Source organism: Amblyomma americanum, chromosome 9, assembly GCF_052857255.1.
Source record: "Amblyomma americanum isolate KBUSLIRL-KWMA chromosome 9, ASM5285725v1, whole genome shotgun sequence".
Taxonomy (NCBI): Eukaryota; Metazoa; Arthropoda; class Arachnida; order Ixodida; family Ixodidae; genus Amblyomma; species Amblyomma americanum.
Window position 1 is genome coordinate 109,207,542 of NC_135505.1, and position 21,714 is coordinate 109,229,255.

The window sequence follows — 21,714 nt, forward strand, 5'->3', positions numbered from 1 at the left end:
GATACGTTGACACAAATCTATATGCGGCTTATCTTCGTGTCTTCGATACCATCACTTGTAGTTCCGAGGCGCACACAGGGAAGTGGCGTAGGGCGCGCCATTTACTTCGGGGGAAAACGCTAAGGCACCCGTGTGCCCTGCGATGTTAGTGCACGTTAAATATCCCCAGGTGGTCGAAATTATTCCGGAGCCCTCCACTACGGCTCCTTTTTCTTGCTTTCTTCTTTCACTGTGTCCTTTAAATACCTTCCCTTACGGTGCGGTTCAGGTGTCCAACGATATATGAGACAGACTGCGCCAATTCCTTTCCCCAAAACCAATTATTAGAGAGTTTTAGCTGAGCGGGTTTGTGCGCCCGCTCCGCTCAGAGAGCTAGCGGGAGCGCTACAGCGCATGCGCGAAACGCTCAGGCGGGAGCGCGCGAGCGGAAGGGCTCCTCGGCCCCGCTCCCGCGCGAGCCAAGCGGAGACCGGAGCGACGCTGCGAGCGGGCCTCGCGCAAAGCCTTCTGGGCTCGCGCTAGCTGAACCAAACGTACACATTCAACATGGCGGCCGCCAGCGCAAGTGTTTCAGACTCATGTGTAGCCCCTTCCGCAAAACGCACGGACCCCGTGTCGATTCGAAAACCTCGAAGGAGGTTTAGAATCAGCGAGGATATGTGCCTCTTGCGGGAGGTGGTGTCAGTAAGTCCTTTTCAAAACCCGCTTATGTGGCACGGGGTTCAGAAGAACGTAGCGGCCGGCGTGCAACGCAAGGTGACTACGCGCCGTGCGGGACAGAGTCGACCTGCTCATTGGATATTTCAGGCAGCAAGACCGAGCAAACCTGAGAAAGTAAGTGGTTTTGTTTTAATCTTGATGTGTTTTGAGGTATAGCTTTGTGTTGCGTGGGAGTATTCTGTGCGTTACTTGTCTCGGTTTCTCGCAGCCCACTTTGTCGTTTCGGCGCACGAGGCGGCTACGGCGCCCGTGTATTTTGGCTTTTCCTTTAATATGTTTTTCCCTCTCTGTTTACTTCTATTCGCATGCGGCAGTGGTAGTGATCCTGTTGATTGTAGTGGACAGGTTCGTGCGCATTGCTCTTCTTACTGCGCTTACTACTACTTCTACTATCTGACCTGCGTGAACACATAACCAAGCTGGCGCTTCTCGTATTTCCTTCTCAGATCCGGCACTGAAGAAGACTACAATGAGTTGGAACAGCTTCTCCAGGAAGTCTCCGATATGGCGCGCGAATTTGCGCATACGCCGAAAATTGTGCCAAGGAAGGGCAACGCATCGGTACCTGTGAAGCGCAAAGCACTCTCAGCAACGATATCGGCCGCTTCTGAGATGCGGTTGGCCCAGGGAGTAAGGGACTCTGCTTTGTCTGTTGCGGAGCACAGCCAGAACGACGACAGTCAGACGAATGGCAAGTGTAGTTTTACTCTCGCATATTTCTACGCGAATCCTCGAGTGCAAGGTTCTGCATGTTGAGATGTTGTTTGGCATACAATAGGTGTTTGCAGGACTGCAATGATTATTAAGTGCATACAAACACGCGACGAATTTCGATGTGGTCTAAATGTGCTGGCTAAAGGTGTATGTGTACATAATGTACCACATTTACAAACTGTGAAATACCTTTATTCTTTACTATCCCAGTTTATTACCTAAGCATCTCTGTTATTTGACGCACAAATTTACTTTCGGCACTGTGCTTTTTTTCCAGTGTGTGGGTTAGAGCTCAGAGCTGCTCATGACCTTGTGCGAATCTGAGCAGCGGCCACCACCCTCCCCACAGAGCCCGTTGTCCCCACAAAGTGGTCAGCAGGACAACACAGGTAGTGAAAATGGAGCTGCTGTCTTCATGGACACCAGTGTTGAGTCTGGAACGCGCAACACACCAGAACCACAACAAAAGCAGCTGTGCCGGCGGGGTGGGACAACAGGTAAGACAGCTCTTACACAGTGCCCTCAAGCAGCTTGCGGGCAGTAGGTAGGAATCTCAAGTAATTCAGCATATATTACCCTTGCAGGAGGCGCTTTCGACTGTGAGGGAGCTGTGTGTTGTATGCTTGGAAACCTATGTCCTACACCTTAAAACACTGAAACTTTTTCTTGCATGTGTAATGATTTTCTATTTAGACGTAATGCAAGAAAAAGTGCACACTAAACAGCTGCTGCAGATTTGGTCAGGCAAAATTGTAGTGTGCACCTTGTCATACTCGTTTTATTTGTCGAAACTTGAACTAGGAAAAGAAGTCAACACACACACACACAAAAGTAGTAGACAAAAGTTGAGGCACAGTTACAAGTACTACCATTTGTGCATTAATTGGTGTGAAGTGAACGCCGAAATAGACTACAAGTGAGTTTTGAGAACACAAGATTGGCACATTAAATCACCGAAAAAAAGTCAGCACTTCATTAGTCGAATATATAACATTCGCTGAAGAAAGAAAAGAAAGTTGAAAAACGTATTTGTCACATAAAAATTGTTGTCCAAACCCTATGCATAAGCATCCACACAGCACTTTGACAAAGGTTGTACACACCCCGTCAAAGTATACAGGCCAAGGGGTGGTGTACACATGTTTGTATGCAGCTTTTTTGTTTTTGGTGTGTTTACAGTTCCATGTTGTACATGCATCCTTTAGATGGAGAAGGTGAGTACATTGCAAGTCACAGAGGACTTTTGATCACTAAATTATGGTGTGTGTCCTCATGCTGGAGTGTTTTCAAACATCACTAAGATTTTCCTTTTGTTATCCCGGCAGGCGTCCGAGGGCTACAAGCAATGGGCTTGGAGCTCCTGGCCCGCCGTGAAAACTACGAATATGAGCTGAGCAGAGAAGAGCTCGCGCTAGCAAGACAGCGGCTAGCCCTCGACGAGAGGAAAGTGGCTCTTGAAGAAGAGAGGCACCGCCTTGATGTACACCGCCGGACAGAGGAACACAGTCGCCTGCTTGCCCGCCTGGACCGGCTTGAGCAACTTTTGCAAGAAAAGAGTACCTCAGGGGCTTGAATAATAAATAGCAAGAAAGAGTGGGTAGTCATGCCCATTTTTCGTGCAACTATCAAGAGCACCTGCAATATGTGCAGGCCATCATTCACAGTAAATTTTGATGAAATATTCATTTACTGCTTGCAAGTGGCAGTGATGTGGTTGTGGTTTGTGGGGTTTAACGTCCCAAAGCAACTGAATCTATGATGAATGCCGTGGTAGAGAGCTGCAAAAAATTTCGAACACCTGGGGTTCTTTAACTTGCCCTGACATAGCACAGTACACAGGCCTCTAGCTTGTAGTCACATATAAGTACACTGGTGAAAACAATGTGATCTCTTCAGTCCTGTTTTTACAACTACAGTTAGAGACGACTTAAGAACGAAGCGGCTTTTCCCCTTAAAAGACACGCTTCAAGCAATGGCTTCGGCCGATTCTCATGAGTCGGCTAGCACGGCAATACACGGAGTGGGAGTTGAAAGGGGATAGTTCCCTCCTAGCATTGTGATGCTAGCAGGTTCATGAGAATTGGCCCACGCCATTGGCTAGAAGGCGGTCCTTTGTCAGGGAAAAGCCACTTCGTCCTTGAGTTGTATCCGACTATATCTCGAGGGGCCCAGTTCAGCAGCGGGAACCTTGTAAACAAAAGTATAACAGACAAATACCACCAAATTTGTATGTTGAAGTGTGGCATTAGCGAGGGGCTAGGTACACTTCAAGTGATGGGGGGTCGACGCCGAAGTACTGTGACACCTGGGCACTGTACAAACATGTGCGGCAGTTGGCGAGGAGGGCACTACTTTGAAGATCCTTGGCACATTTTGGCGGTAGATCTTTTGGTTCTTTTTGAAGTCACAAAAGGCAAACAGTCCAACAATCTTCCCGAACCCCCACTCAACTGCCTGTCTCACGGTGCTCATGGCTTTGTTGAAAGCTATCTGTTGTGGTGTTATATGGGCACCGCCATAAGGCTTCATCTGGAGGGGCCTGAGTGGGTACGCCGGGTCTCCATATATGCAATAGCTTTGACCTTTGACCAGGCTCGTCAACTTTTTGTACACATCGCTCTTCCCGACGTTACCTGGAAGGGTATAAAAAGAAACCATACCTCAAAATTAGCACAGAAAAACCGATCTCCAAGCTGCGGGCTTAGGAGCAGAGTGTTACACACTGTATGCTTGTTAGGGCTTTTATCGCCGACGTTTTCACACTCACCGGCGTCATGTTTGCTGCCTGGATACGATCCGTCTAACTGGCAGATGATCCCATTCGGGCACATGATTGCCTGGTATTTGAGAGCATGGACGCGTTTGTGCCCACTGAGATCTTTTGATCTTTTGACGGCCGGCAAATTGGCCGCGCCGTACCGTCGATAAATCCCCAACAGTTTCTCAGCGGGGCTCCTTTGGCGTGAATGGCCTGAAAACAGTAGGGCGATTGTGTAAGCAATAACATTTGGGCAATTTTGCTGCGTTTTGCTCCTTACCTGCGAGAAATCTCTCCAATGTGTCAGTGTTCAGCCAAGAATGGTTGTTGACATCATCCAGGAGATGGGAGAAGTTCTCTTCGAGGTGCTGAAGAATGGTGTTTGTCACAGACGATAGAGTCGCACTATGCTGCCAGAAAACGCCTTCGAGGTCGCAAAGGCGGTTCGGATACGCAAGCTGACGTAAGGTGATGCAAAGAGCCTTATCCCTAAGCACTGTCACCCTTTGCGGAGTGGTCAGCGCATCGGGAATTAGCAATGCCCTCTGCAGCCTGCGTATATCGTCTTTTTCAAATCTAAACGCAGTCCGAAAGACCCCACTGTCCACCGTATCGATGCTGATGAGCCCGTGCACGGAAAGCGGGTCACGGCGATTTTGTCCGAACACTTCTAGACATAACAAGTCCTCTATTTCGGACCACTTCAACTGTGGGAGTAGGAGCGGGTCTTGCAGAATGCTTTTCGGCATCGCGAACAGGTGGTGTCGGATAACCTACTAACGAAACTAGGCGAAAACTCGAACACAATGCTCGCAGGCGCACCCAACGATCGCACACACGACAACACGCTCCGAGGAATGGCTTGCGTGGTCTTGACTTGGCTCTCGCAATGGCAAACTTCTCTAATTTTCGTAATACGAAAACAATGCTGCTAAAACCAAACCACTGCTGTTGGCAAAATCATACAGTAAACGTAATCAACTATTACTATTTTATTCCCTCATAAATTAGGCAGTCTTGCTTATAACCATTTTCCGGTAGGTCCAATTACGATCACTAGGTGGCGCAACAAGGCTCCTCGCTTGAGCGGACGGGGAACACGCGGCGCTAAAACACTATTCTTGCGCGACGCTTCGCCGGGGCTCCGCTGGGAACTGCGAACGGAGGGGACAGTAAACCCGCCCAGCTAAGACTCTCTAATATTATCATTATTTCGTAGCCGCGTAGCTCTCGCTACAAAAAACATTTAAATTTAGAAAATGACTAAGCAAACATCTACGCAAGTATTTAGTGGTTTCGTGACATAGAATAAAAATAATATGCAATAGCTCAACTAATCCAGGATATACAAAGCAAAAGATGTCGGCGCTCACTGTGTTCATTGGCGTTTGCGTTGACAACCATCTAGACCGCGATGGCTTTTAGGAAAAGGAGAGCGCATAACTGGCTCCCTGGATATACGGACGCCTCATTCGTGCTTTGGTACATGTGGCGGTGGTGAGAGAGAGAGATTGCCTGAATGCATTAGCGCTGACAGTGATGTGGCTGATATGTGGCGTTGCAGCAATAGCTAGGCCGCAGCGTTTATTTGGTGATCAATCTCTCGAGATAAACCATAGACTGCATGCCACCTCCCAGGATAGCAGGGAGGGCGCACAGCCTATCCACTGTGTGGAACGCAATCAAAGCAGGGTTTTGCAGTTGGACACCAACGTCACGCACATGAAAGCGAGATTGAGGTCTCCACTGTCCCGCGTTCGAACCCAACCGCGGCAGCCGCGTTTCGGTGGAGGCAAAACGCAAATGGCGCCCGTGTGCTGTGCGATGTCAGTGCACGTTAAAGATCCCCAGGTGGTAATTATTCCGGAGCCCACCATTATGGCACCTCTTTTTCCCATTCATGTTTCTCTCCCTCTTTATCCTTTCCCTTACAGCGCTGTTCAGGTGTACAACAATATATGAGACCGATACTGCGCCATTTCCTTTCCTGAAAAACCAATTATTTTTATTATTAGTCTCCAGTGACGCACGGAGCCGGTTGCGCGCCTTTCCTTTCGTGAAAATGAACGGCCTTTGCAAAGTTGCCAACTACATTGAACTCTATGAACGCTGTCGGCTCGCTTGTTTTGATTGCTTTTTCAGGAAAGGAAATGGCACAGTAACCATCTCAGATATCTCGGTGGACACCCGAGCGGCGCCGTAAAGGGAGGGATAAAGGAGGGAGAGAAAGAAGAAAGAGAAAACTGGAAATTGAAAGTTGCGTTTTGAGGAAAGGCGCGGCGCTGCGCAGCGTCGGAACACCTGTGGCTCAGTGCTACTGGTGGCGCATGCGCAGTAGTCACTACGGAGAGAGAGAAATATCCGCTGCGAGGCGCGGGTTGTGACGTAATCTTCCTTCTCAGAGCACCGCCACGGCCAAATCGCAAATTCGCTGCCAGTAAGGCTTTAGATTTAATAAAGGAAAGCCTCTGTGTCTCTCCGTGGCAGTGAGGTTTATGCAAATGAAAATAATAATAATAATAATAATAATAATATTAATAGGTTTGTCTGTACACGAAATGGCGCAGAATCTATCTCATATATCGTTGGACACCAGAACCGCGCGGTAAGGGAAGGGATAAGGGAGGGAGTGAAAGAAGAAAGGAAGAGGTGCCGTAGTGGAGGGCACCTGAATACTTTCGACAGCCTGGAATCTTTAACGTGCACTAGGATCACACAGCACACGGGCGCCTTTTGCGTTTCGCCTCTATCGAAACGCGGCTGCAGCGGTCGGGTTCAAAACCGGAAACTCTAGCTCAGTACCCGAGCGGCCTAACCAGTCAGCCCCCGCGGAGGGTTGTTTGCCAATAGAATTCAGTATTGCGCTATTCCAATCATAATGTCTCCCTCAACGCACTGGGGGACGCGAAAGTGTTCCCATTCTGTCCAGCAAATATGTAAGCCCACATCTGCGGCAATTTTAGGGCAGAGAATTTGGGGGCATACTCCCATGCGCATGCTAGGTATGTTGGATTCGCCGCATGTCTTCGGGCACTCATTTCCCAAGTACGCGCAGATTCTGAGATATGTTTTGTAGCGTTTCGGGAGATTGACGCCCAAGCTTCCCACTCGATGGCGGCAAAGACTGCACTGAGAGAGTTGGGATGGAGGCAGATTGCGGCCACGAATCCTCACTCATACGACAGAACTCACTCAGAAGACACTCATACGAGTCCTTGGGATGTGCATTGTCAAATGAACGCTGTACTCATACCCTTGCGCTATTAAAGAGATCTACATACCAAGTGTGCCGCAGGATTACACGCATCTCACATAGACGTCATGGCATGCGAGAAAAAGACATACTCAATCTGGCCAGGAGCCTAATCGTCAGCGGGGTGACGTACAGTCTCCCGTACTACAACCATAAAGGGTGATGAAATACAACAGGCGGATGCGATTTTACGCAAAGCGTATAAAATCGCGCTTCGGCTACCCCATAACACCTCAACGGAAAAGGTCGTAGCCTTGAGACGCCATAACACGTTCGAAGAACTACGGGAAGCGCCGCACGTAGCCCAAATGCGCAGAATGCTGCAGACCCCCCGCGGCAGAGTTCTTTTAAAGAAACTGGGCTACACCGCACAAACTCGGGAAATATTTATAACCGAAACGATCCCCGATGAGCACCGCCGCACGCTCAGGGTGGCACCTATACCAAGAAATATGGACCCCAACCTCCACAAAGACCGCAGAGAGGCAAGGGCCGACCGCTTACAGAAGTCACACGCATCCCAGGATACAATGTGTACGTGTACGTTCCCACATAAGATGTGACCAGTTGACAAGGCACAAAAAACGCAGTGGCAACTGTAGTCAACCCGGAATTACACGACATTACCAGCGGCTCATTGCAAGGCTGCACGATAGCCGAGGCTGAAGAGGCGGCCGTCGCTCTAGTGGCAGCGGAGGGTTATCGGATTGGGCGGTCACTGACAATTCTTACCTACTCACAAGCAGCCTGCTGCAACAATCGTTGCGGCAGAGGCGGTCACAGAGCGCTCCGCATACTACGCTCTGTAGACTGCAAGACACAACATACAGATGCAGAACCGATCAAACATAAGATCATCTGTGTACCGGGGCACAAAGGGGTGGCAGGAAACAAAGAGGCGTACAGGATAGCTCGAGGATATACTAACTACCCAGCGTCGAACGTCAGCGAACTTGAGGTGTCCCTGGCGGTACCTCAGGAATATTCGGCCATACTAAAAAAACTACAAAGTCAGCAGGATACGGCACCCACCACCGCATAAATCCTTAAACAAAGAAGAGGTTGTCAAATGGAGACAACTTCAAATGGGTTGATATCCAAAACTTAGACAAGGTGAGTAAAATCCACCCCACACATTACAGAAACAAGTGTCCCTGGTGCCACGAAAAACCGGAACTATATCACATAACATGGGCATGTCAAAAATTCGACGTCGTTCCAATTACACCAAATCCAAGTGCAGAGCAACGAGAGGGTATGCTCTCAAGCGACTGCCGCGATGACCACATCGGTCTGATACGGCGAGCTCAGCTGACGGCAGCATCCAGCGGAGTCCTGGAATAGGGGAAACCGACCGTTCCGGAGATGGACTCATCGGCACCACATAAATGCACGTGCACTAGAGCTCAATAAAGTTATCTTATCCTATCCCTACCGCAACCCACACCTCTAGCCCACACGCTGCGTGAAGACGACAGAGCGTCGCAAGTTACGGTGGTCACGTGATCGGTAATGCGATCGTGGGACTGAGCTACGTGTGGGTCGCAGCGTGACCAACGTAACTACGATAAGCTCGCCTTGGTTCATGGGAGCTTAACGTCCCAAAGCAGATCAGGCTATGACGGACGCCAAAGGGGAGGTCTCCGCAAAAATTTACACCACCCGGGGATCTTTAACGTGCACTGATACCACACAGCACACGGGCGCCTTGTGCGTTTCGCCTCCATCGAAACGTGGCCGCCACAAATAGGGTTTAACCAGGGTACTACGGCTCAAGCGCTGAGCCACTGTGGCGGATTTTGCAACCACATTGCAGGCAGCAATAAGGTTGCCTTAGATTGTAAGAACTAGGCAGCAATAACATTGACTTCAGACTGAAAGAACAAGGTAACAATAAGGTCGTATTGTTATTGAAAAACCAAGAAATTGGCACTGTACAGTACATAATAGTGCTGTAAGGATGCGGCCGCCGCGATCGGGTTCGAACCCTGGTGTCCCGGATCGGTACGCCGGCTACTGATACGGAGTATCCGGGTTCGAACCCGACAGCTGCGGCCGCATTTCGATGGAGGCAAAACGTTAAGGTGTGCTGTGCGATGTCAGTGCATGGTAAAGATCCTTAGGTGGTCGTAATTATTCCGGAGCCCTCCAATACGGCACGTCTTATTTTCCTCTCTTCTCTCAGTCCTTCCTCCTTTCGGGAACCTGCGCTGCCAAGGTGACACTGCAATTGTTACAATCAGTGACTCAATACTGCTTTTGTCAGCCGCTCGGCCACTCGAAACACGAGAACACATTCTGCGCGATTAGATACCCGTGTTTCGCTGACAGCATTCATTGCTTTGCTTCTCTCGGCGTAGCCTAGATAAGTGACGCACAGCCCGTGCGCCTTCGACTGAGGGCGGAGGCTCACGCCATTGAGCGCCTGAAGGTGGTATCGAAAAGTACTAAGAGTAATAACGGTTTTTTTTTGGGAGGGGGGGAAAGGAAATAGCGGAGTATCTGTCTCATATATCGTTGGACACCTGAACCGCGCCGTAAGGGAAGGGATAAGTGAGGGAGTGAAAGAAGAAAGGAAGAATTAGGCGTCGTAGTGGAGGCCTCCGGATTAATTTCGACCACCTGGGGATCTTTAACGTGCACTGACATCGCACAGCACACGGGCGCCTTAGCGTTTTTCCTCCATAAAAACGCAGCCGCCGCGGTCGGGTTCGAACCCGGGAACTCCGGATCAGTAGTCGAGCGCTCTAACCACTGAGCCACCGCGGCGGGTCCTAAGAGTACTACCCAAAACTGCTTTCTCTTCTCGCTAGGCAGAGTGTTATGGCGCTGCAATCGGCTCCGCAAACTTCAGCGCAAGTTCCCGTTATTCCTACCCTTAAGGCGTTTCAGGTGTCCACCGAAAGGGAACAGATACGGCGCCATTTCCTTTCCCTAACAACCAAATTAAGAGACATTACCAGCCGCCGTGGTTCACTGGTTGGGGCGCCCGGCTGCTGAGCCGGAGTACCCTGGTTAATAATAATAATAATTGTTTTTTGGGGGAAGGAAATGGCGCAGTTTCTGTCTCATATGTCGTTGGACACCTGAACCGCGCTGCGTGGGAAGGGATAAAGGAGGGAGTGAAAGAAGAAAGAAAGAAAGGAAGAAAGAAAGAAAGAAAGAAAGAAAGAAAGAAAGAAAGAAAGAAAGAAAGAAAGAAAGAAAGAAAGAAAGAAAGAGGTGCCCGTAGTGTAGGGCTCCAGAATAATTTCGACCACCTGGAGATCTTTAACGTGCACTGACGTCGCACAGCACATGGGCGCCTTAGCGTTTTTCCTCCATAAAAACGCAGCCGCCGCGGTCGGGTTCGAACCCGGGAACTCCGGATCAGTAGTCGAGCGCCCTAAGCACTGAGCCACCGCGGCGGGTGGAGTACCTTGGTTCGATTCCAACCCTGACTGGAGAGTTTCTATGGAGGCGACAGGCATAAGGCGTTCGTGTGCTGTGCGATGTCAGTGCTTGTTTAAGCATCAAGGTTGAAAATGAAAATTGGTTTTTAGGAAAGGAATTGACGCAGTAACTTCTCACTTACCTCTATGGACACCCGAACCGCGCCCATAGGAAAGAGAGAGAGGATGGAGTGAAAGAAGAAAAGGAGAAAGAGGTGCAGTAGCGGAGGACTCGAAATCATTCCGAAGACATCCACTAGGGCACCTCGCCCATTTTTCTATTTACAATCACGCCTTCCTCACTTTACTTTGTCGAGATATGTGAGACAATTACTGAAATTATTCCGTTTCCACTCTTGAAAAACAAAAACTAATTTAAAAGACGTGATTAATATATTTAACTAAGGTAACTTTTTCGTCATTTTTAATTAAGGGAGCATACGTGAATTGGTCAATAGCAATTTTAGATTCGGTACCACTGCTTCACAGTGCGGCGTTTAAAATTTTAGGGATGAGGGTGGCACAGATTCAATCGGTGGAAGAATTATCAGTTCCTATGGTTTAAGGTAGATGCAGCGAACACAGTGCTACCCCGTCGAATATGTCCAGGATGTTTAGTAATCTTTAATGCGAGTGCATTACTACTACTTTCCGTAGCGTCTTCGCTGTGTGTGTGAGTCCTACGTTGAACCGAGGAGTGTGGGACCCACACACCACAATCAACATAGAAAAATAGAAGTAAGGTTCATATATAACCGGTATAAGCGAAGGGACTCTCCGTCCGGCATGTTGCACCAGGCAGCCATTGGCCGGAAAAAAAACTGTCCGCTTGTGTTCTTTCCCTCTCTATATTTTCAGAAATTAGGCATACAGCCACAGGACTACTTCGAAAGGGACACAACCAGACTTTCACGACATCAACATATTCTTAGCATCAAGCTGCTGTTTGCAAGCACGAATTTCTAAAAATATTCATTTATCTCGAAAACAGTATCCTTTAGGAATTCCCTGCCTCATGAGTCACTTCTCCTTTCTTCAACATTTTGAGAGCCTATATATCTGACACTATGGTTAGAAATGATTATTATTATTAACAGTGCATAGTGGGCTTCTTTGTCAATGTGCCTGTGTTTGGGGATGTACTCTCAAAAAGTGTGTTTGCTTTGTAGCCTTGTTTATTTCTGTTGACTATATCTTCTTGTTGTAAATTGTAACTTGATCATTGTTGGTGATCCTAAAGCATATATTGCTTGCTAACAAAAGTATGTGCCCTTTCCTGCTTGGACCGATTCGGTCTGCAGTATTCTGTAAATATATAAATAAGGTGAAACCTCATGAGATCTATGACGTCACTCAACCGCAGCTACGCTGGAGCCGTGCGCTCACCCTGTCTAGATGACCTCCGCTGCCTCTCAGCCGATGCCAACGGATTGCAACAGCTCCCGACAATTGCACGGTAGCAGTAGTGATGGGAGATACAGGCGAAACACCTCGTGAAGTCTCTGCGCGTCACAGGTTACGAAGACGACAGGCCGAATCCGATCACCGGCTGGACGTAGCTCGCCAGAGACTGAGCACCATTTAAGAATTAGGCAAAAGTTTAACCCGGATTAATCTAAGTAACTAAAGCGAAAGCTTTAGAGTTAATCATGGAAAACGTTGGATAACCGTCAGTCGTTAGCACCAAGCAGCAACCACATTTAGCCAAGCTTTACCAGTCTTAAATCTCAAGATGTCGCTGTGCCTTCTTAGGTTTAGCCGGACTAATCTTTTGCTTTTGTCTTGAGGAAAGAAAATTACGCATTAATTATTTCACAACTCGATGGACACCCGATGGACATCTCGATGAAAACTTGCTCCCTTTTGTAAAAGAAGGGATGAAGGTGGGAGTGAAAGAAGAGAGAAAGAAGAAAGAAAGAGTTGCCGTAGTAGAGGGATCCGGTATAATTTCAATCTCCTGGGAACCTCAACGTGCACTGACATATTTTGTATGTAGTTCTGGCCGTTAAAAATTATATAAGACGTTTAGCTGGCTCTTTCGATAGGTACATTGTCGGTCAGAAATTTCCAGGTCACAGGGTCGGCTTTTGATCGGCATTAGCTGGCATGCAAGATGCCGATAAACTATCAAGGTTCTCAAAGTTTAGACCGATATTTCTTGCACCACTAGACTGCTTGCACTTGGGATTCACAACACGTTTGCGGAAATTCAGGAGGCTGCTCGGAACTCCCAACAGACTCGTCTACTCACCACCTTGGCGGGTAGGGCCATCATTTCGAGGATAGGTAACCCGAAAGCCACTAGAACCATGGGCCTGACCGGAATTCTTCCAAGTGCTGTCTTATAACGCCTTTACATGGACCCTATCCCTTGCCATATGAACCACGAGTCACAGGCCCCGGGCCGTCAGGCTCGTCCTCGCAGCTTCCGTAGGCAATACGGCCAAGACACCTCGGCTATGTAAGTGGATGTGGCTTTGTATGAAAAGCCCGACAGATATGCTTGCGCTCCTGTCATTCGTGCCAACACCCATTTTCTTGGAGCGTCCTTCTCAGAACAGGATCCGGCGGCGGCAGAAGCCATTGCAGTAGCCATCACCATCAAAATGATTGACACGCAACACCACGGCACTCGCATATTTAGACTCCCAAGGCACCTGTAGAGCCTATACGAGTGGACGTGTCCCGCGCACGGATCTCCGCATACTGCGCGGCCATTTCCAGTTTCATCACGTCATAACGTGGGTCTCAGGACGTGCAGGTCTCGATGGCAATATTAGGGCAGCAGCGTTTGCTCGAGATTACACCAACTGAGTGGGGCACACTGACTCTACTCTCTACCCCATCCCTCTCAACTCATTTTTCCACCCCACCTAGAGACTCTCCGTTCAAATAGGCGGCTGTACACCCAGCCGCAGAAGGAACTTTCCCCGGAGCACTCCTATCACCTAAGACGTATCCAAACACTTACTTTCCCCAATCTCCACCACCTACACCGCATTCACCCAACATTATACGCAGATACATGTCCTTGGTGTGGCGGACTTCACACATTCAAACACATTGCATGGGCATACTCTGATAAACCGAACTACTTAAAGCCGCACAACGCGGCGCTGGAGCAGTGGGAGGTGACGATGGCCAGCGGCACTCCGGAAAACAAGGAGGCGCTAGTCGCCATCGCCAAAGCGTCGGCGGAAGCCACTGGGGTCTTGGACTGAGGACCCCACCCGCAATCCACTCCGGTCTCCGGAATAAAAAAAAAATAGACGTTTATTCTCTCGCTCTCTCCTTGGTAGTCCATGTGCGTTCTTTTTATCGAGAGTTAATGCTCCTACTTATTTTCCAGGCACAATATTTGAAACTCCATTTATGGGCTGCAGTGGATGTTTATTGATAATTATAGATTATTTAGAATGTACTGCGCTCAGAGCGGTTCCGTGAAACGCATTTTACCTATATCCTTCACCTAGTTGGCACGCATTCGTGACTTTCTAAACGGTTTTTACAGTCCATGCCTGAGCAAAGCTCAAAGATTCGTTTGTTAGTGATGTCTGCTAAGCCTAAGCGTTTCACGATTATAAACATGTAAGCAATACTAACGAAAAGTACCGCATTACTGTACATATTCCAGAAGATTGTCGTTTTTCGTTACCTAGAATTGACTTTTATACATTTAAATTCAATCAGTTCTTTCACTAAAGGTTTTATGCCGTTCATTCAAGCTCCTCTGTTGAAATTACCCTTTTGGTAAGTCGGTTTTGTTTTTCGTTGTATACTTCGATATTCCCCGCCTTTGAGATTATATAACACCCCTACAAGAAACTCTTTAGTAATCTCTTATAAAGATTTCAATTTATTTCGGTTGTACAACACCCCTTTTTTGATGCCCCCCGTTTCTATATTTAATCGTGCTCACTTTTGGGACAGTAAATTTTTGGCTCCTTTCATTGCTTTTTGACATCAACCTTGTTTTACGGTACCTTGCTGCTACACTCATTATGACCACTTCAGTGGTCATTATTATATATGAAAAATCTTTCTTCGCTGTCACAATTAAAGCATTTCGTAGAAACCCTTAAGTCGGTAACCTAAACTGTTTCTTTGTTCTTGTTGACTTTTGGTATTAAGGTTATTGTTGTTTGCTTGTTTCGTCACGCCTATTTTGCGATATCTTTGTATATTCACTGACTTCCGGGTACTGCCTTAATAGCCTTTTTGGCTTGGGCAGACCTGTCTTAAAATTGTAAATGTGTTCTGTGGAAAATGAGGACGTTCATTATTATTTTTTTAATTACAAATGAAATAACGTTGGACCAACCTGTTCTAGGGTGTGCCGAGTCGATGCGACATCAGCGTGGCACTTGCCATTTAAGCGGTTTCCCAGGACCATGCTCGAGTCAATTCGCTGGATTTAAAAAGAAAGCAACACACTGTGGGCCTGCTGATAATGGGCTAACTACATTCTTCGGCGGAGCGGCGACCGCAGCGAGGACAACCAGGCCCTGTTTTGACACCCGCATGATATTACTCCGGATTCCGCGCGGCGCTCAGCCAAGCCCGACCGGCTTGCCGCCGAGTGGCTCGGATGAGACGCGCTGGCACGAGAAGTAATTACGGCGCAGAGGCTCGAACCACGACACTGGCGCCTCTGGTGGTTAGTGCAAGAAAGGAAAGAGGCTAGAAGTAGAAAAAAGCTTGAAGGGAAGAAAGCAATAGGAAAAGAAAAGAGGCAATGAGGAATGGAGAACAAAGAAATGAAAAGACAAAGGTAAAAAAAACTAAAGAAGAAATCAGGAAAGAAAAAAGGCAAGAAAGCAGCAATGAAACAAAGACCGAAGACAGAATGAAGGAACTTAATAAAACAAGATGGAAACCTTAGATCAAGTAGCCAAGGCAGTACTGAAGGAAATAATAAAAAAGGAAAAGAAAGCAAAGGTAGAAGGAAGGGAAATAAGAAAACAAGCAGCACTAAAAGGAAGGGAGAAAATAAACTGGAGGGGACACTTATAAGCTTCGTCTAAAGGGTATGACGCGATAGAGTAGTGGGTTAGGCTTTTCATTCTAAGGAGTTTGGCACCTTTGAGTTTATTTTTCATTTTTTTCAATTCCTTCAATCAATTATTCAATAAATTACACACTCTTGGTTTTCTGAATTATCGTCATGAAGTATTGGCTTTTCATTATGGAGGTTTTGACACCTTTGAATTCCTTTTTCCAATTATTTCATTTCTTTATTTAATTCAATAATTACTATAATTTATTTACTCTGCATCGCCTATCACACCCAAATCAATCATCAATCACCGGGACTGCAATTAACATGATAGAGTTTTTTTACGCAGCCCCCGATAATTTCCGTCACGCGGTGCCGACTACTATACGCCGACGGCTTTTTGACCGAACAAGCTGTATACGCCGTCGCGTAATATTAGAACAAACGACTGAGAACCTGCTTGAAAATATTCTGGAAAAAAATAAAAGTCCCAAATGAGCAAAGATCAACAACGCAGTGTTCAAAGTAAGCGCGCTGTTTTCCGAACACTGTCGGAATCTCGGCCCTTTTTGGTGTTTTATTTTTCGCCTTTCTCATCGGCTCGTGTAAAGCACGGCCGTAGGCGGAGCCAGTTTGCGTGGATTTTTCATCTTCGATGCGAGGACAAAATGTGTCTGCTCATGAAATGTGGTCAAATAGTACAAGAAGGCGATACGAGTAGAACATGTTTGCTGCAGGGGTTTGAGGGAGTCTGTTTCAAAAAGGAAAAAAAAAAAACCGCAGCGGTCATTGCAAGTAACGAAGCGAACAACAGTTTTCCGAAGGCTCTCTTTTGGCAGAAGTGTTCCGTCACCTAGTCCAACCAGAATAGAGCTCTTTATGTTCATTATGCCATTCCTATTTATTCCCGGGTCTTTTGGTATTTTTGTGTGAAAGAACTGAGTTTTGGCAAGAAAGTAACAGATCGAGGATGGAAGAATGTGAGTTTTGGGAAGAAAGTAAGAGATTCGGGTAGAAGGAGCTGAGTTTTGGCAAGGAAGTAAAAGATCGACGATGGAAGCAACCACTCCTGCATTTCAGTGCCCGCGCCACATCACTCACTTCACGATTAGATCCCCCGTGGGCGTTCACGGGCTTCATCATGGCACCTAGCACTGAATTTTCCTGTTAGTAGTTGTATAACCACCATTAAAATTGCTTTTTTGTATGTCATTTCTGAACATAACCAAACCCTTTCATTAATTGGCTGTTCATGCAGTAGACAAATATAGTGAACTGAAAAAAGAGGTTTAAAATGCAACAAAGCGAAGACACCAAAGGCAACACGACACGAGGCTTGTACGGCGGCTAGTGCCCTGTCGTGTCATGTTCTGGTGTTTCATGTCGTTTGCTTCTTAGCTTTCCCTCTCTATTGGCTATGCAGCAGCCAGCTGAGATACAGATTATGCTGAAAAATGCGCACTTTTATTCCTTTTGACGCCTAAATGAACCCGCTCCAATACTCCCAAAGCTGCAAGACAGCGCTGTGAGTTCACACCTAACAAACTGACGGAAGCGATTGACGAGTAAAACATTGGTGTACGAAAGCATAAAAACGCGGAAACAACTGCACCCGTCTCCTGTCGCGGTGTTCGCCGAAACTGCTGCGGCGCTGACACTCAGCCACGCGAAACAAGGGCTTCGCATAACCGGCTGGCTAGAAGCAGTCAACCTTCCTTCCCTGCTGTCTTGCAAGATTAATAAACAGCTTGTCCCGCAGCGAAGCACCACACGGGCGAACTTGCGCAAGAAGTAGTCCGTTAATTACAGGGACCTCTGCTAAAGATGAGCTTGTGAGCGGGCTCAACGATGCTGTGAGGTAGTCCCACTTTCGACAGCCTCATGGGAGCTGTCTTCATTGGAGCGATATGAAGCCGGAGTGCATACAGTGTTTCACCTAAAACTGTAATAATAATAATAATAATAATAATAATAATAATAATAATAATAATAATAATAATAATAATAATAATAATAATAATAATAATAATAATAATAATAATTGGTTTTTGGGTAAAGGAAATGGCGCAGTATCTGTCTCATATATCTTTGGACACTTGAACCGCGCCGTAAGGGAAGGGATAAAGGAGGGAGTGAAAGAAAGGAAGAATAGGTGCCGTAGTAGAGGGCTCCGGAATAATTTCGACCACCTGGGGATCTTTAACGTTCACTGACATCGCACAGCACACGGGCGCGGTAGCGTTTTTCCTCCATAAAAACGAAGCCGCCGCGGTCGGGTTCGAACCCGGGAACTCCGGATCAGTAGTCGAGCGCCCTAACCACTGAGACACCGCGGCGGGGCCGTAAAACTGTACGCAGTTTTTAAAAATGGGATTTTTGAATGAGAAGAGTGCTTCCATCGTCTTAGTATTGTAAGCAGTATTGTATATTAAAATACAGCCTAGACATGCTAACTAGCAGGCTGGTTAACATAGTGAATAGTTAACTTTGTAAATATTACAGTTATGATCCTTAGTTTTTCAGAGGCGTGTAGAGCACCGTAAGTGATGTCCATATCACTTAGAATTTCGAAAACGCGGTTACTTTCGGTGTTGTGGCCCAAGAAATTGTTTTTTTTTTTCTTTGATGAGTTACGTGCACTGGAGAGGTCGCTTTGCTTGCAAGCTTCTCGAAAGGGCAGCTATTTTGGCGCGGTCAAGCGCTGCGCTACTGCCCCGCAACGGCAGGTCCTCCCAGCGGTGGGCCTTGTGTAGCGCAGGTTGCTCTTCCCGACCGAGCGATCATTAATTTGACAGCCACCTGCCACGGTGGGCAACTTGCTGAAAATCAGGTGGGCTGGTTGTTATGATGCTGCAAGATCACGTGACCGAGCTGGCCCCTCTGACTGCTTAGTTGCTCTCTTGGCATCACCCGCTAGAGTTATGCTCTCGATTTTCCGCTCACAATGCTACGCCGACGATGACAACGCCGATCCAAGATGTTCTAGAGGCCTAGCTCTAACGTTACCGCGTTAACATCAGGTGACTAGACGAATATGTGCATGAAAGGACGAATGAATAGACTGATATACAAAAAGAAACTAACCGACAGACTGAAAAACAGACAAGTGCACAGGCGGACAGGCAGCCGGGCAAAAATATTTACCTCGATAAGATTCGGCGTACTGCACGGAACTACCTGCTTTTACGAAGACTGAGTTTTAAGCCTCCGCGAGCTAGCGGGCGCAGCTGTTCTCCTCGGGCGCATGACGCAACACAACAGATAAAGCAGCTCTCACGAGAAGGCAGCAGCGAGTCTGTTTCAGCGAAGTTCTTTCTTTTCTTTTCTTTCTTTCTTTTTTATTTTGACAGAACTGGTTACAATACAAGACCGAATAACACACATTGGTATAAAGCACTGCCAAGGTAGACGAGGCAAAAGGCGTTTAGTGCACGCCTGACGAGGCCTCGTCTCCGGAATATTGCATCAGGACAGACGAGTGGCCGGTCGCGCCAACAACAAGAAAGAATAAGGAGGCAGCAAAACTGTGCAGTTACAAAACAATCAGAAAGATTCGGTACAAGACGCCATTATTAGAAACATCAATCACTAAGCAGGTAGAATACAATGCAAAGGCAGTACTCAAGATACAATGGAATACCGTACATAAAAAAAAACACTTAAGAAAATATCAAACAAATTAAAACAGCATACATCAAAACAGCGCAGTTGTGCTTTATCTAGTAAAAAAGTTTTAACTTGTCTCTTAAAACTATTTACTGAGTTGGAGTTACAGACTATTTGAACAATTTCCTGAAACATGTTTAAAAGTGCAGGGATTTGAAAGTCAACCGACTGCTTCCCGTAGGATGTTCGGATCAGGTTTGAAGTAAACAATACATTTCTCAACTCGTAGCCACAGTGAGCACGTTCATATGTTGCGAAAAAGCCTGGTTGATCACGTTTAATTTCGTTGTATATTCTGAGTGCTAGTACTTGGCGAAATACGTTAGTAAATGTAAGAATCTTGTTTTCATAGAAAAAACCTTGAGTATGTTCACGTGCTGATAAGTTTTCAATAAATCGAATCGCTTTCTTCTGCATGATATGAAGCCGTTCAAGATTGCCCTTTGAAGTCGTGCCCCATACCAGTACGCAGCAGTGTAGTCGTGAGTAGATCATTGCATAGTACAACTGTCGCTTGAACCACGTGGGTAAAATGTACCTGAATTTGTTCATATGTTCATATGTTGCGAAAAAGCCTGGTTGATCACGTTTAATTTCGTTGTATATTCTGAGTGCTAGTACTTGGCGAAATACGTTAGTAAATGTAAGAATCTTGTTTTCATAGAAAAAACCTTGAGTATGTTCACGTGCTGATAAGTTTTCAATAAATCGAATCGCTTTCTTCTGCATGATATGAAGCCGTTCAAGATTGCCCTTTGAAGTCGTGCCCCATACCAGTACGCAGCAGTGTAGTCGTGAGTAGATCATTGCATAGTACAACTGTCGCTTGAACCACGTGGGTAAAATGTACCTGAATTTGTTCATATGTTCATATGTTGCGAAAAAGCCTGGTTGATCACGTTTAATTTCGTTGTATATTCTGAGTGCTAGTACTTGGCGAAATACGTTAGTAAATGTAAGAATCTTGTTTTCATAGAAAAAACCTTGAGTATGTTCACGTGCTGATAAGTTTTCAATAAATCGAATCGCTTTCTTCTGCATGATATGAAGCCGTTCAAGATTGCCCTTTGAAGTCGTGCCCCATACCAGTACGCAGCAGTGTAGTCGTGAGTAGATCATTGCATAGTACAACTGTCGCTTGAACCACGTGGGTAAAATGTACCTGAATTTGTTTAGGATACCTAAGGTTTTCGATATATTGGTGCAGATGCTATCGATGTGTGGTGTCCAGTTAAGGTTTTCGTGAAAGATCACGCCTAAAAATTTCTGTTTGCTTACTTGCGTTATCACTTTTTTCTGAAATTCTAGCTTTAGATAACAATCTGCTGCCTTATTTTTGGGTCGAAATATCATGTAGTTTGTTTTTTCTGTGTTCAGGACTAGCTGATTATGATATAACCAGATAGACAATTGTTCAAGCCATGCATTTGCTTCTGTTAATATGCTGGTTAAGTCGGTTCCTTGAAAAAAGATATTTGCGTCATCAGCGTATAAGATAATATCAGGAGTTCGAGGAATACATACAATGTCATTAATATAGAGAAGAAATAAAAGGGGGCCTAAGATAGATCCCTGCGGGACACCATACTGTATCAGTTTAGACGTTGATGTGAAGCTATTGATTTTTACAAACTGGTAACGGTTATGTAAGTAACTTTTAATTAAGTCGAGCGTGATTCCACGAATGCCATAGTTACAAAGTTTATTATATAATATATCATGTTTAATCGAGTCAAAAGCTTTCCTAAAATCTAAAAATATGCCTACGGTATACATCTTATTCTCAATATTAGTTATTATTTTTTCTTTGATGTTCAGCAAGGCAGATTGAACTGTTTTTCCTTTCTGAAAACCATACTGTTGTTTTACTATTATGTCTTTCTTAGATAAGAATTTGTAAAGTCTATTATTTATAACATACTCAGGTATCTTTGAAAAAAAAGGTAATACAGATATAGGTCTGTAGTTCGCGAGAACATCCTTAGGTCCACCCTTATGTATTGCACAGACGCGGGCAATTTTCATACTGTCTGGGAATATACCATGCCGCATTATGTTGTTGCAAATATGGGAGAGGGGGACGCAAAGAATATCAGATACCGTTTTCACTGGTCGGACAGCAATGTCATCATAACCACAAGCAGAAGAATCTTTCATATTTTTTATCACTCCTTCA

General features: G+C 46.2%; 1 pseudogene; it reads right to left on the reverse strand.

The window, feature by feature from the left end:
* Nucleotides 1–3,679: 3,679 nt before the first annotated feature.
* On the reverse strand, nt 3,680–17,015 carry LOC144103582 (uncharacterized; annotated as a pseudogene).
* Nucleotides 17,016–21,714: the final 4,699 nt, after the last annotated feature.